The sequence below is a fragment of the Etheostoma cragini genome, chromosome 14 (assembly GCF_013103735.1).
Source record: "Etheostoma cragini isolate CJK2018 chromosome 14, CSU_Ecrag_1.0, whole genome shotgun sequence".
Taxonomy (NCBI): Eukaryota; Metazoa; Chordata; class Actinopteri; order Perciformes; family Percidae; genus Etheostoma; species Etheostoma cragini.
The window spans coordinates 19544435-19560734 of record NC_048420.1 but is presented as its reverse complement, the minus strand read 5'-3'; the positions used below and the strand labels follow the sequence as shown (position 1 = coordinate 19560734).

The window sequence follows — 16300 nt, the reverse complement described above, 5'->3', positions numbered from 1 at the left end:
AGAACAGCGTCATTACTTCTTGGCATAGACTCACTCTACACGTCTGTGAAAGTCTACTGGAATTGGAAAGAGTTGCAAATAAAAATATATGTGGTAAAAAGCAGCACTGAATCTGATCATCTGAATTTTCTATCATGATTCTGACATGAAGTTCTCACACATAATAATCGTGTACTCAACATCGCTGATGAAAGCATATGTACGATGTGAGACATTTTACCGCCCATTCATTTTGCCTTCATTGATACAGAATCAAAAGCTTCTGGTGCCCAGCTCCCTGCCCTGCAGGTGACCTCCAACTTCACAGCAAACAGAAACTGCTCCTTCTTCCGCCGACTAATGAGCATTATTTAAATTTCAAAACCATGAAAGTTCAAATAGAGTTTATAAATGCACTAATTGAAATGGACTGTGTAGAAGATCTGGGCTTCTTCTTTGAATCTTTCCCTGAGTCATCTTATACCAGCAGCCCTGTGTTGAAATGAAACAACTTCGCCAACAAACATATTTTGTCAGCCGGCTCATCACCCTGACCAACTGACAGTTCACAGGGAAAGTGAAAATAAATACAGATTGATATCATGTAACGTGAGAAAAAACTGCAGGGATGTTTTCTTTTAAATAGATATATTTTATTGTACAATAAGGCTCGAAGCATAGGAATAATATGTGACACCACTGTGACTGGACAGATTTGCATGTCATTTAAATTAGGGCAGAGTGCGAGCAGGGGAGGTGTAAGACAGATATGAGTTAGTGTGAGATGGAGTGACGCAGAAACAGGCTGATATGTTTATTCAGACGTGGTTATTTGTCACTGCAGATCTTACTGAAGAGTTTACTTGTTTTTTGGACTTTTCCTGACACTAAAATGTAATTTTTCTTGACTACCCCCCCAGTTAACTGTGATGTACTATTTAAACGACTATGTATGAATGTTGGCTGTTATAGCGCTCAACAGTGTTGTTCCAGAAGTGAAAATCCCATTCTTTTTCTCCATACGGATTTTGATTATTAGCCTTAATGTCTAAACTATCCAAGTTAGACTGACCACAAGCTCAGGATTTTCGACAAAGGTTTATGCTCCTGTTGAAGTTAGAAGTCTGTTTGATATCAACCTTGATTATAAGCTTTAGTATGTGACTTTTTGATATTAGTGAATGTCCATTACATTCAAGCCCCTGCCAAATGAGTTGCTAAAAAGCTAATTAAGACTTTCAGCTCCACACAAAAGATTGTTTTCCAGTGACTTTCCCGCACAGAAGCTTGAGTGATCACGAAGGCTGCGTCATTTTGATGCGTTGACAGTGTTGTTGTCATTGCTTAGAATTCCTCGCGGGGGAGACAGAAACTACGCATTACAGCATTAAGAAAATGTTTTATTTGTAATGTCATGAAGAAGTGCCACACTACCCACAGTCCTAAGTGTAACAGCGACGGCTCTGATAGGTGGAGCTTGCTGTTACCCTGGAAATGTTTACAGTACCCGCAAACGGCTAAAGCAATCTGCTACCATCAAAGTGTATGATCATTTCTGTACACAGTCTGGCACCTTTACCTTCTTTGCCGTTTTCAAAATGTTCTTTTGCGCCAATTCCAGTTTTATGGTCACAATTCATTGGCTTGTTCCAGTCTTAAAACTCTTTATATAAACATTCAATGAAACCTCAATGGAGATATTGCAAAAAAACAACAAAAGAAACCAGAAAAGAGACGTTCAAGTGATGCCCTCTATAGGCTGGATTTAAGCTAAATCTGCACTAGAAATATACACAGGTACCGGTGGTCATTGTGGAATAATGATCACAAATAGTAGATTAAATTATTGGTTTTGGGAAAACACTTATTTACGTCTTTGCTAAGAGTTGAATCTCTCTCATTTTTGTCTTTTAGATATGAAGCTGAAGCCAGACGACTGTTATCTTAGCTTGGTATAAAAACTGTGAACAGGGAAACGGCTGGCCTGTCTCAGTCCACAGACGGCTAAATTGGTCTACCTGCTTCCAAAATGTTGAACTAATAGTTAAAGGTTTGATGTTTTAGATTATTTATCAAGCAAAAATTCCAAACATCACTCAAACATTCACTGTTCCCAAAATATTAGTATTTGCTACAAGAAATTTGAAGACGTCCCCTTAAAGATGAAATTGTGATGTGCATATTTCACTATTTTAAAAACAAAACTATTCAAACTAAACCATTTATCAATCACTCCAACAAAAAAAAAATCAACACATTACAAGAGACAGTCAAAAATAATTGTCTGTTGCAGCCCTAATGACACAAATTAAGATAAAATGACTCAGACCCTGATATGGAAGGCAACCCCAAATTCAATGTGGCAGTAAATACCTTTTGTCTTGTTTAAAATTGTACTTGAGTTTCTGTTTGAAACCGAAGTCAATCCCACAATGTGTTTTTTTTATAAAACACAACTTTCCATCTAAGAGCAGATGGTCTAAAATGCTGTCTCTTACAGATCTGCACTTGTGCTGTGTTTGTCCACCACTTCCCTGCTTCAGCACTATTCAGCCAACTGAACTCTTAGGGTGGGAAGGACATAAAGCCGGTGAGCAAGGAGACAAGGGATTGAGAATGCTCCATCTGTCCAGTAGGCCAGTCTGCGAACACCTGTTGCTATCTTTAACCAGATTTGTGTGTGTGTGTGTGTGTGTGTGTGTGTGTGTGTGTGTGTGTGTGTGTGTGTGTGTGTGTGTGTGTGTGTGTGTGTGTGTGTGTGTGTGTGTGTGTGTGTGTGTGTGTGTGTGTGTGTGTGTGTGTGTGTGTGTGTGTGTGTGTGTGTGTGTGTGTGTGTGTGTGTGTGTGTGTGTGTGTGTGTGTGTGTGTGTGTGTGTGTGTGTGTGTGTGTGTGTGTGTGTGAATCTAAGAAATGCTGGTCCCTATTAAAATCAAATCTAATACAAAAACTGTTTTTCCAAAAACGTCTCTGTTTGAGGGTCACCCACTAGGTGAAGGTAGATTTAAAGACATGCTCTCTGGAGATGGAAGAGCTTATCATCCACTACCATATAAATAGAAACAAGCTGAGCCACTTTAGTCGTCTTAAGAACCGTGAGATCCTAAATGTGAAATGTTGAGTCACACTTGCCGCGTCCAGAGGTGCAGCATGTCCCCAGATCTGGAAGAAGGTTTATAATAAGCAAAGACAAAATCTCCCAGTAATATGAATTGAAGGTAACAGTTTCTTGGTCTTCTCTCTCTCTCTCTCTCTCTCTCTCTCTTTCCTCTCTGTAAAATTGACTGTTAACTGACCGAAATTCTGTCTTTCTGGTTGTTGTCTCATATGAGAAGGTGGCTGGTGAAATAAGATTTTTTTTTTGTCTTCATCCTTTCCCGATCATGGCTATGTAATGCAATATATAATAAAAATAAATATAAAATAAAACATACATAATTAATCCATTCCAGAATTTAAAAAAATTCATTTAGTACTATTACTAAATGTTTAGTACTATTTAGTACTTCTTGGCAATCTACTACGGAGTATTGTGTGAGAAACACATGGTGGTAATTTTACAGGTTTAAAAGGAGATGGTATATTTACCAGCACACGTTAAATGCGTTATGTTTCTCCACGCCTCACGCCTCTCTTTCAGCCAACGTTGTTCACACGCAAACAGACCGTCGCACTCGCTTGAGAGCTACTCGCTAAAAAGAGTCGGACAAGATAGGTGCATTTGCAAATCTCCTGATAACTTAACAGCTCTGGGTATTTATCTTCATGGTACAAAGACGTGTGTTTGTAAAAGCACAGTGAGGTCAGAGTTGTAGTTCAAACTGACCCCACAAATGACCCTCAATATTCTGAAAGGCAAGAGGAAGGGAAGTTTAGGCCGACTGTTTCACTGCACTACTAAAATGTGATGGCTCCATTTCTATCACTAATGAGGACACTGTGCTTTGCTTGGATTATAGTAGGGCATCTGGCTAGTCTTTTAATATATTAATATAGCCTGCTCATTCACACTCACTTGCATGTATTTCTCAGAAGTCCCCTGCTTTTCTTTTTTTTCACATGTCAGGAAAGCCACACATTACATAACACTAAAAGGTCAGATCATTAATGTCACCACTTTCTCTTACCCTGGTTTATAATGTTTTCACTAGAAATGTCATAATCTGCCAATTCTGTGATGATAGCTTGTTGTATAAGTGTTTATGTTCTTATTTGTGCGTGTCTGTGCAATCATGCGTCCATAACTCGGTGTGTGTGTGTGCATGTGTGCAGACCAGTGAGCAAGATGAATGAAATGGCTATCCTAAACGCTTTGTGCTGGGAAAGTTACACAATACGTCTTGTGGTCTTACCTAACTTTGGCATTACTGGGGAGGATTACAGGGGTGCGGTGGGTTGCTGGGAATGATGTGTATGTGAGTGTGGGTCGCATACCGCACATATTTAATTTTTAAATATAAGCTTTTCCTAGAATCTGAAGGACTACTTATTATAGGGAACGCAGGTAAACTACAAACTAAAGAAAGGCTGCTATGTTACACTCATAGACTGCTAATATTAATAAATGCAGTCTATGGTTATACTACAGCCATTGTAGTTAGGCACAGCGGTGCTTTGAGCTAAATGCTCTCAATGATGACACTAATAAAGCTCAACAGTCCCGCTTCTCCTCCAAGATTATCATATACTTGTATAATTACTTATCATAGGATTGTGGGATTGTTCAGGATTGTGGGTAATGAAGTACTTATCCAAGACAATGCAGTTTTGGCATCTATATGAACTTACACAATTGCTAAGTCATGTCGTAGCAGGTTTTAAGTCTACCATCGACGGTTACGATTTTATGGCTTATGATCCAATTGTTGATGCAGAAATCGCCTTGTATTTTTACTTCTGGAACCCGCTGTGGGCGGGACTCTTGAGTTCTACTTGTTTACGAGGTATAATCACTAATGTTCACCATCTTAATTTAGCATGGCAACATGGTCACCTTTTGATATTCACCACTAAACACAAAGTACATCTGACGCAAAGAATTGCTTTTGCAGCTAATGGTGCAGTGTAGTTATGACGAATCATCCTCTGTGAACACAAAGTTCTGAAACTGATTTCACCGACTGACAGACCGACTTGCCACTAGCGTGGCTAAAAACTGCAAACAAAGGGCAAAGAATCTGCATCAACATGACATTGTGAACACATCATAGTGGGATAGTCGTAACCTAACATTTCCCTTACTTTACACCTTGTGCAGAAATTTAGAAGTAACTGTAGTCAGCCAAAAGGGCAGGAGCAAAAATATACAAGTGTACCGTGAAAAAGCTTCTTTTATTTTTAAAAATAATTTCAAGATGTTTCTGTATCTAAAACATCCAAAGGTGATTGGCTCTAATCAAAGATGTCTTGAATATGTTTTGCCTCTAATCCAAGAGGCTTAATCAGTTCTGTGTCCCAGAAATGTCAGATGGGAAATTGTTAGTAGTAATCATTTAAGTCATTAATCAAGCAGAAACGCTAAAGCTGCACTCCCTTTTTCTTCAGCTTTTAATTTGATGGATGTACCATTCACTCCGAACCTACTGGAAGTAAAAACGATGCGGCAACGCTGCCAGGAAGTCAATGTTGGTGCTTTGCATGTTTCACAGCTTGAGATCAATGTCAAACGAAGACATTGAAACAGTGTCATTTTGCAGAGCGTTTTCATCCAGATGTACTGTTACATGTCCACTAAGCATTGGATGACATCACTGATGCTAGGCTTCAGAGTGCTGGCGGGTGTTTAGAGGAGGACGATTACATCAGCCTAAAGCCGTGAGTTTAATATTAATGAGCCTGTCTGACATGACAGATTTAGGGAGAAAAGCTCTGAAGAGGAGATACAAGGAGCAGGTGCAGGCCTGAAGCAGCAAGTGGTAGAATAGTAAGAATCCCTGCACATTTCCCGAAAAACATGACATGCGTTTTTGTGTGTGTGTTTGCACATCCAATGGTAAAAAGCTAGAGGAGGTAATAAAAAATGGGGCAAGGCTAACTTTAATTTAACTTTTTACTCATTTCACTGGGCATGTTAGGGTTTGAAATTTCGTGTCATGTTCTGGGGGATCAATACCAAAAACTAAACATTTTGGGATATTTAACTGTAGTAAACTTAATTCAGCAGTGTTTGTCTATTTAACCTACAGTGGAGGTGAAACAGTTTATTTAGTCTATTAATAAATGTGTTGATTTTTCCAGCAAATATGCCAGACGTGCGTATCAAAGATCTTTGTATCTTTTGTGGTTAGACTGTTTATTAGACAAAAAGAAGACATCACCAAAGTGGTCTGTGAAGCTCTTGTGGACATCATTTGTTATTATCTGTTTGCTAAACTTCATGTTTAGCCATGGATCTTTTCCTCTAACTAAGCAGAAAAGCAAATAATGTGCTTTTAGAGTAGTTCTATGTTTATAAAAGAATGTATGGCTAAACCTTATCTTAAAGCAGTTCAGTCTGCTTGAACTGAGCAAAGATTTGAAAGTACTTGACATTTTGAAAGGCTTACATAAACAAGTGCATAATCTTCTTTTCAAAGGACATTTGAGAGCCGCAACGATTTAAAAAAATCTTGGCTTATGAATTAGTCAACGCCGTTGTGTTTTTGAAAGTACATAAGTGGATTCTGTATCCTTTTAATTAAGCAAAGACGATGAATGAATGTGGAGCACCACAAACTAAGAACATATTATAAATGTTATCAGACAGGTCAAAAACACTGTATAACTATATAACCGGATACACCAATAAATAATACTGTAATTTAAATTATGATACACTTAAATATAAAGCTTTAGCTGGTCCTACTAACTAAGTGGTCCAACTCCGTAAATTTGTCTTCCTGTCTGCAGCAGTGAGAATGTTTTGAGTTGTGTGGTTTGACATCTGCTATTTGTGATCACTGTGAGACTACATTTGATCAAATATCTAACTAGTTATATGATATAACCGGAAGGACTGCCAACCTACAACTTTCGTTCCTAATGGGAACTAGGGCTGGGTATCTTTCGAAAATGTTCAATACCAAAACTGTGACTTTGATACCGGTTTTCTGAAAGATACTTTTTTAATACAAATTTTACAAAAACAATTTTAACAACGTAGTCTGTAGTTTCTGTCGCCCCCATGAGGAATTATAATGACAATAAAAGTGTCAGCGCATCCACATGATACAGCCTTACGTGACTGAGCACGCGCCCCCACCCCTATTCCACGCAGTTGCTAGTAGCCAAGGAGGACACAGAGGATTAAAAAAAACTCAAAGGACTCTTCAGAAGAGGTAGTTATCTTAAGTTGAGTTTTTTGCATGGAAAAAGTCACCGGACACCCCAATCTTCTGAACAGATAAATACAAAGGGAGTTGTGGGGAGTTGTTAGTCTTAAGTAGCTTTGTAGCAACTCATTTGGCAATGGCTTGAATGTAACAAACGTTATATGAAAAAGTTACGCACTAAAGCTTTAATGGGAACATGAGTTTTAAATTTTTTGCCTTCTACTGTAGGCTGATCTTTCAGTACATATAATGGATGTATTTGTGTTCAAAAGGGAAGTTAAATAAAAAGACTCTTAAATAAATTATTCAGCAGTTGAACCGCATGGGCTTTTGTTTCTTGGCCTATATTTGGATATGAGAAGTGATAGAGCGTGGGAAAGGTCGCCGACCACTGACTTCAACAGTAAGCTGCGTCATCGTACTGACCAGTTGGTCAGTGCAAGAAATCATGTTTATTTGTCACGTGCACAATCATACACAGTGAAACGTGTGGTAAAAAATCTTTTGTGCCTCCCTCCAGAAAGCAACTAACAAATAGAAGGTAAAGAATACTAAAGAATAAAATATTTAGTAAAATAATATAAAATTCAGAGAAATTAAACATCAAGTTGATGTGCTGCTGCAACACATGTCGTGAAAAACGTTATTGTGTTTTTACACAGCAACCATAAGTTAAGACAAAACCAGGAAGTAATTCTAGTGTATACTGTACTGCATACTGCTGCTGGATAATAGCTTGTAATAGTAGCAAAATAAAGTTTCTATCTTCATAACATCATCTAATCAAAATGTCGTGTGTGTGTGTGTGTGTGTGTGTGTGTGTGTGTGTGTGTGTGTGTGTGTGTGTGTGTGTGTGTGTGTGTGTGTGTGTGTGTGTGTGTGTGTGTGTGTGTGTGTGTGTGTGTGTGTGTGTGTGTGTGTGTGTGTGTGTGTGTGTGTGTGTGTGTGTGTGTGTGTGTGTGTGTGTGTGTGAGAATTAAAACTGACGTAGTGTGACAACATTTAGACACAATACACCAGGTGAAGCACTCTTTTGTTATTCACGAAGGGAAAACTCCTTGGCGGTCTGGATCTGACTGACACTGACCGGATCGATGACCTCCTTCTCTCCTGCTATCGTTTGTCTTCTGAACGCATGTGAAACCACAAGACTCATCTCATGTGGTGCTTCAAAGAGAGCATGTGCATTCACATCACTGAGCCATAGTTGAGAAGATGGGGTGGGTTGTGCATTCTTGTTACTAACAAAGTGCAAAGGGCTGCAGAGTGGGCCTTTTGTTTACCATCTATCATCATTTCAGTCCCGTGACAGGATGTAAAGGCCTCCTGGCTAAAGTCATTCTGGTAACATCAATAAAAATGCATACTGCTTGTTTTAACATGTGCGCCACAGGTCGAGGAGACACCCAAAGGTGGAAAAAACTCAGTTATTCGGGGAAATATTCAGGCAGTTGATAGCGGTCATGACTTTTCAGGGAAATCAGTGATGTAAGTGTTGAAATAACAAGCGACTAAAGCTGCTTTATCAATAAACACCAGGTAAACCAGCTGTGGTATGTAAAATGGCTGCAGGAACAGAGCGTCTCTCTCTCTGGATCCTCAGTAAGAAGATTCATTTGAATATATTTAAAACCTACAGCGTGGTCTTGTTCAGGTACAGGCTGAACAGGGAAGGCATTGAGAGTCTTGACATATACTGTACATATTTCACATTTTTGTCTTGTAGAGGTTAAAAGTACAATAGGTAACGCATTAAAATGCCTAAAAGTGACTAGACCTATACTATATGGTCTACCTGTTGGGTCAACCAGAGGTATTAAATCCTAAAATGCATTCAGATTACATTGTGTAGCTCTGGTATTTTTATTCTTCTTACATTTAGGAGTTAAACTGTTATTCAGTGTGCTAGAACAGTATGTTAAGAAAAGGGATTGTTAAGCCAAAACAAAGAAGCTTTGTGAGAACAGAACTGGGATCATAATGACCAGAAGAATCTAAGTATTCAGATCCTTTTACTTAAGTTTAAGTACTGAAACAACCGTGAAAGAAATACTCTATTCCAGTGAGTTACTGTATTAGTAAAAGTACTTGTGACTAATAAGTTGTCATATATGACATCATTATATAGCAAAGCTGATCACTTTTTTATATTTGTTGGCCATTTGTGAAGGCCTGTAAAGTTGTGTGATAAATCTGTAAAATCTGCAATTAGCACTATTTTTTTCTTCAACATCCTTTTGAGTTATGTTTACAAATCATCAATCAGTTTACTTTAATGCCTCCTGCACACAGAATGTTAGTGGAGGAAATGTGGCTGATGCCGAGCTCAGTAAAGTTTCAGCTACAGTCATGGAGACGCTTACATAACCCTGAAGAACTGTTTTGTAAGGGAACTTACCATATGCACACCCAAAAAAAAAAGCTTTTTAATTTGCTGATGCTATGAACAGCTGTGAGGGGAAAAAAGGAGATGATATAATGTCTTCTTAGAGAAATAGACAAAATAATGCAACAGTCCAAGTTGGGAATGCTAACCTAATACTACAAATGTTAGTAGTTGTCCAACAAAACAGATTGATGATGCGTTGAATCATCTTAACATATTAATCCGGACTTTGTCTGTATCTACTTTATTTTCTTTAATTTGCTCTTTTGTCTTCTGTTAAGGTCACTCTTCATTTGCCACAAAGACCACTGACGTCACTCGGCTTGATAAACAGTCTTTCTCTTAAACCACAAGACCAGCAGCAGAGAAACACAAAGCTCTTTAGCTTCTCTGAGTGGATGCATGGCTGCATGCACACTCACCCTCAGTTATACATTGGCCTGAGGAGTCAAAGTCAATGAATGCGATGGCTTTACTTCTGCATAACCTCCAATGTTTTTCTGTTCTTCTTTGTGTCCTTTCATTCTATTCCTTCCTTTCTGACCTCATGCAGACGAAGAATCGTGATGCCCCACTCAAATGATGGGGTTACATAAGAAGCAAGCTCTAACTGGTCTGTAACTGGATTAATGCTGCTGCAGTATGACATCAATACAACATCATACAGCTGATGTGAAGATAGAGATGTCCTGATATAAATATATAGATATAGTTAGATGGATAGAGAGCACATCCCATATCTGATTTCAGATGTTGTCCGCAATAGCTTTTACTTGATCTTAAAACTGCCACTTTTAATGTTGTTGTTTTTTGTTTTTGGATGAGTTGATCGTAGGGTGAGGCGATATATTTTCAATGACAATATAAAAAATGGCTCGGTATATAATTTTTCATATCCTTTCTATTGCAAGGTTGAATGACGAGCGCACAAACTGCGTTGCAGCAACATGTACCTCATTTGGACAACGCTTTACGTTGGGATGCTTACAAGTTATGTTGATTTTGTACGAAAGGTCTCTATAAAATTATACAATATTTTATTTCTGAAGTATTTAATTTACACGGGGGTATACAAAATTAGGATTTACTTTGTGGTTGTTTTATATATATTTTATATATGTTTTATGTTTTTTATATATATATATATAATTAAATATCTTTGGGTTACACTTGCAATCTCTTATTCTGTTAATTTTCTAAGGAAATTGTAATTCTTTATATTAATCCTTGACATTATGCAGGGATCTACAGCAACTTGTTTTACTGTTTTTTCAACAATTTATAGAAAGATTAATTGATCAAAAAATAATCAACACATACAGCTAAATCAATAATAAAAAGAACAGTTAGTTCCATCCCTAAACAATTAAATAATCAATCAAACTTTATTTCTAAAGCACATTTAAAAACAACCAGGTTAACCAAAGTGCTGTACATAGACATGAAACAATAAATAGACAGAATACAACACCAGACAAATACAACATACAGTTCTCATGTTGGAAATAATAACAAGTGTTCTCTTTTTGTCATATTTTTGTTATCCAAAAGTACACAATTTGTGCGTGATTTAATAACGCTCATGAAGGTCAGCTGATCCGAGTGCCTGCTGCTGCTCTAATTGGACGTTAGCTCAAAGCACTGGTGTGTGTTGGGGCACATGTTGACAGCATATAATTGACCCACTGTGACGCTGGACAACATGGGTTTCTCTTTCTGTGTGATATGAAGGTCAGTCAGAAAATGGAAAATAAGAGTAATAAGCTCTATAGCAACCAGCATCAGAATACACAGTAACTATATATTTGACATACCCACTGCACCATCACCACCCTGTGATCACCACCGTACTGTGATTTGCTCTTTATGAAATCCAGCTTCAGTCATCTCAGCGCATCACTCTCCCCTTCTTAATCCCACAGGGGGTCTTTAAATGGAGGTTTTTATCAGCAGATTACAGCCTAAGACTCTGCTGCATGATGCTGGATTTTGAGTTGATTTGTTTCATTTTCCGGAACTCGAAAACTTTTTTTTTTTTTTTTTACAGACGTCATTAAACACCAGATGGAAAACTGAAATAATGAATTCCAAAGCCACCAAGGTCAGGTACCGATTATACTGCTGTCAGACTCTACACCTGCAGACTTTATATCATGCAGGTAGCAAAGATCAGACCAGATACCGGTCTATTGATGCCGGCTTCACAAAGTGTCTGTGTTCAGTCCACTGCAGATCAGTTGCAGAAAGTCAAGATGGCATTTTTATTATTTATGTAGGTTGTGTAATTCTGGCTCGTATCCCAAACTGTGCAAGTCTTATCATTCCTTAATATGCTTGGTGTTTTGCAACTCTGCAATTACTCATGTTATCGTTATATAAAAGTCATGTGCAATATTCCGGTTTTACTGGTTTTATCCATTGTATCACTTTCATCCTAACTGTTTCCTGTCCTGGCTCCACAATGGTGGAGCAAGCTCCCCACTGACACCATCAAAAACCCTTCAAACGTCTTCCGTTGCAGACTGAAAACTCAGCTGTTCAGGCTGTGCCTTTGCCCTTGAAAAAAATAAAAATCTTTTTCTATCTCTTATTTCTAAAATGTAGCGCCTGAAGCAGTTTTACTCGCATGATTCTTCCAATTTGTGGGTGATATCTTCATGGTTCAGTGCAAATATTGTTAGTCTCATTGGATAAAAGCATCCGCTACTTCATCTATGTTATATAACATACTGTTATTTTTTGATAAATGTGGTTACAATTTACTTGAAGGTATCTACATAAGAGTGACATGACACTGTCATGAATGTGTCATAAACATTATATACAGTCATAAACGTTTATGACATAGCGCATCTTTTAGTAAATGTCATTGAGTTTTGTCATGACAAGTTAAGGTTAGGGTTCATGTGTTCATGACAGTGTCATGTCAGTTTTATGTAGATACATTCAAGTAAAGTGTTACCTGATATTTTTTACAATTGAATGCATGAACTTAAAAATGTTTTTTGAATGGGATTCTGAGCCTAAGGTGTGTTCCCCCAATGGGACAATACATTATATTTAACAGAGGTTATACAGTACAGACCAGACCAAACCCATCTATTGACAAACAAATAATTTCCGTTGTTTGAAATGGGCCAGTACTGTCCTGTGCTGGCAGGAAAAGTTCAAATGACTTTAACCTGTGACTTGCACGTTGTGGCAGATTTTGGGGTGCTCCCCTTTCACAACATTGTTTATTTATTGTAAGTGAAGCGGCGCCTGTCAGCCTCGGTCTGGCTGAACTCTGAGAGATGTGATTCACTTCCTCTGGATGGCTGACGTATAAGATAGGACCTTAACATTTCCAAATATTCTCTGGTAATGAGGCATGACACTGATGCACCGCGACAGACGTAGACAGTCAAGATGTTGAGAAGGCACAATTTAAGCTTGTTTTCAGTGAAGCCCCCAAATTTAACCATGACCCTAACCCTAAACTCCCATAAAATCATTTTATTCAGGTTTTGAATCTGTCGTCAAATTTGGACACTTATTCATGGCTTTTATGGTTGACATTTGTAGCTTTCTGAAGGGTATCCAAAACATCACTCAAACTTAGGAGCTGTGTTTAGTTGCTCGTAGAGAGAACTAGGACCCCAGCATCTCCAAAGTCCTGACTCCATGGTCTGTCACTGATGATGGGTAACTATCTGTATACAATTGTCTTATCCCAAAACACTGAACCAAATCTGTAGCTTTTATTATAGCAATCAAAACAATCTGAATCGGCAAAGCACAACGTTCAGTGTCCTCAAACTGCTGGCGACCCACTATTATTTGGTATTATACAGATATTTCCTGATTGGTGGGACACAAACCATGATTTTTTTTTTTTTTTAAGTTAAGATGCTGGGCAGGAATGTGTATTTTGACACAACCAACATCACATAGTATTTCATGTTAGTAAAAAATAGTAAAAGCGTGTTTTGACATTTTTGTGACAACAAGTTTATAGTAGAGACCCAACTCATGTCTGTTAAATGAATTTGCAGTTTTTTAGCTTATGACTTACAGATTGTTTAGTTAAAAAAAGTTAAAACTGAAGATACATCTACACAAGTTTTCACTCAGAATGAGTGACATGGGGAATTCTTATTTAGAGAGCAAACGTTCTACGGGTAAGCAATGCAGAGAGACAGAAAGGAAAAACAACTAAGTTGTTAAACTGTAGCTTTTTTCTTGCTTTTCTTCCAACGTATTTTAGCCGGCAGTGTCACGGCCAGACCTAGATATAGAGTGGGGGGAAGGTGTAGGGGAGGGGTAAATCTGATGCAGGATTAAGAACACACACACACACACACAAAGAGGGAACATCATCCTAGGGCAACTACAGCTATGTGGCTTTCTGTGTCAGATATGATCTCAAGTCCCCGTTATGCAACCAAGCCCCAGTCCTGCTACTGGGATCCGACCTCGGCAAACAGCATGCCCAAGCTGAATATCTCAAACAACATAGTGAGTAAAATAAGGCTTCAGAAAATCAGAGTTGGATGAAGTATCTATAACTTAAGTAAAAGTAATAGGGCCTCAGTGTAGGAATATGTCCTGCATTCAAAATGAAGTAAACTTATTATAAAGTTTTTACATCAGAATATACTTAAAGTATTAAAAGTGAAAGTACTCATGCAGAACCTCCCCTTTCAGAATATGTTGATTGTACTTTGATGCATTACTGTGTGTTAATGTGTTCATCGCTTTAATGTTGCAGTTGAAGAAGGTGCAGCCATTAACTACTTTATATACGGCTGGGTAACTTGAATTGCTGGGTGAATTTACCGCCTTATCTTTCCGTATAATAACGTATCATAACTCATTAGTTGATTATTTTTTGTAATAAAAATCTCAATCCACAAAGTAAATAAAGTTATCAAATAAATGTAGTGGAGTAAAAAATACAACATTTGCTTCTGAATTATGGTGGAGTGGAAGTATAAAGTACCTTAAGTTCCCTATAGCTTCTCGAGAGTACTGTACTTGAGTAAATGTGTTTAGTACTTTTTAGCACTGAAGGAAATATATGCACGACTTTACACTTTGCATGCATGACAGTACAGAGAGAAAAGTATCTTGTGTTGCAGTTTAGTTGCACTAAGGTAAGATACTATTTCATAACTCTTGTAGAGTGTGTAATCTGGTCCCATATACAAAAAACAGTTTAATTTCTTTATACATCGATGCCAAGCTCCTCTTGTGGCCCATCTGGTACTACTTTGATACAATCCAGATGCAGAGACTAAAATATCACATGTCGCAGAATTACTTGACCAAATCTTCTTTAGAGCCACTCTGGAGGCTGACTGCTTTCCATCTCACCCCCTTGTCCTCTAGGCCGCTCATGTTCCTTCTTATGTAATCGTCTCAACAGAGTAATTTAATCATCTGTGTACTGTACGACTTTGGGCCAAAAAGCTCTGACGTGATTTCCCGTGCTAAGTGCCTGCTACGTGTCAGGTTGTCTTGTTGTAACCACGGTAACTTATTGATGTTCGGCTGATTATTCTATGTGGTGCTTGAACAAACGTTACACCCCGCCACAATTAGTTCACAACATGTGGTGAGTGGTTCCCACACAGTCGTGATTATTCCCTTACAAGGCCACGGTGAAAGGTGACTGTCAGCTCAGTGGGACAAAGTCAATGAAGAAGATGCAGTTTCTTGAGATGATGGTTTAAAAAAAATCTATTTCAGTTTTACTATTCTGTAACTTTTGACACAATTTCTTGCTTGAGATTGATCACAGAAGCTTAGTTCATCATACTTTTCACATATTAATCCGCTGTTACGGTTGTTTGTCCTCTTTGTTTGCAGGATTTTTGGTATCAAACAACTTACAGCATTGAACACTGACACGTGTTAAAACTTTACCGTCGCTGTTTCCGTCTATTCTATATATATACAACGTGTTTCCATCCTAGAAGACGCATCCCTCCTGTGTTGTTCTTCCAAAGGTTTTGTGGTTTTTCTTAACCAAAATCAAGCCTCCATGCATAGAGGCTGTCATGTATTTTGCAGGTTGTAACATTTGTTGTGTGATTTATATAAATAAAACTAGCTTTCTTGGTGAAACTTTTGCAGTCGAGCTCAACCTGACGGATATTGGATTTAAAATGTAAAGGCCAAAACTGATATCAATATTTTAGTGTCATAATGGCGAATAGTATTTTTTCTTTATTGAAGGTGCTGTAGGTAGGATTGTGAAGATCCAGGATTTAGCCAGCATTTCGCCCCCTTTCTGCGAAAGCCCAAAATGGTCTCATAAGCCCCTCCCCCACAAGGGGGAATGAATGCCTGTACATGAGGAGTGGGCGGGCAAAGCAGAGAGAGGGGAGGTAACCTTGCTCCTTATGAGGTCATAAGGGGAGAGATTCTAGATCGGCCCATCTGAACTTTCATTTTCTCAAAGGCAGAGCAGGATACCCAGGACTCTGTTTACATCTATCAGCATTTCTATCCACTGAAGGACCATAGGCAGGCTGGATGAACGCATATTAATGTTAAAAAACCTCATAAAGTCACATTTTTATGCCATGGGACCATTAACATAAAGAAATAATCTTGATACGACCATGTAGTTTTCCTTTCAAC

General features: G+C 38.2%; 1 long non-coding RNA gene across 1 annotated transcript; it reads right to left on the bottom strand.

Moving 5' to 3' along the window:
- Nucleotides 1-1124: 1124 nt before the first annotated feature.
- On the bottom strand, nt 1125-10004 carry LOC117957169. Its single transcript, XR_004659446.1, has 3 exons — nt 9992-10004; nt 4330-4333; nt 1125-1214 (listed from the first exon to the last, which is right to left on the bottom strand). It is a non-coding gene; the product is annotated as an uncharacterized LOC117957169 (long non-coding RNA).
- Between the last annotated feature and the right edge of the window lie 6296 nt (nt 10005-16300).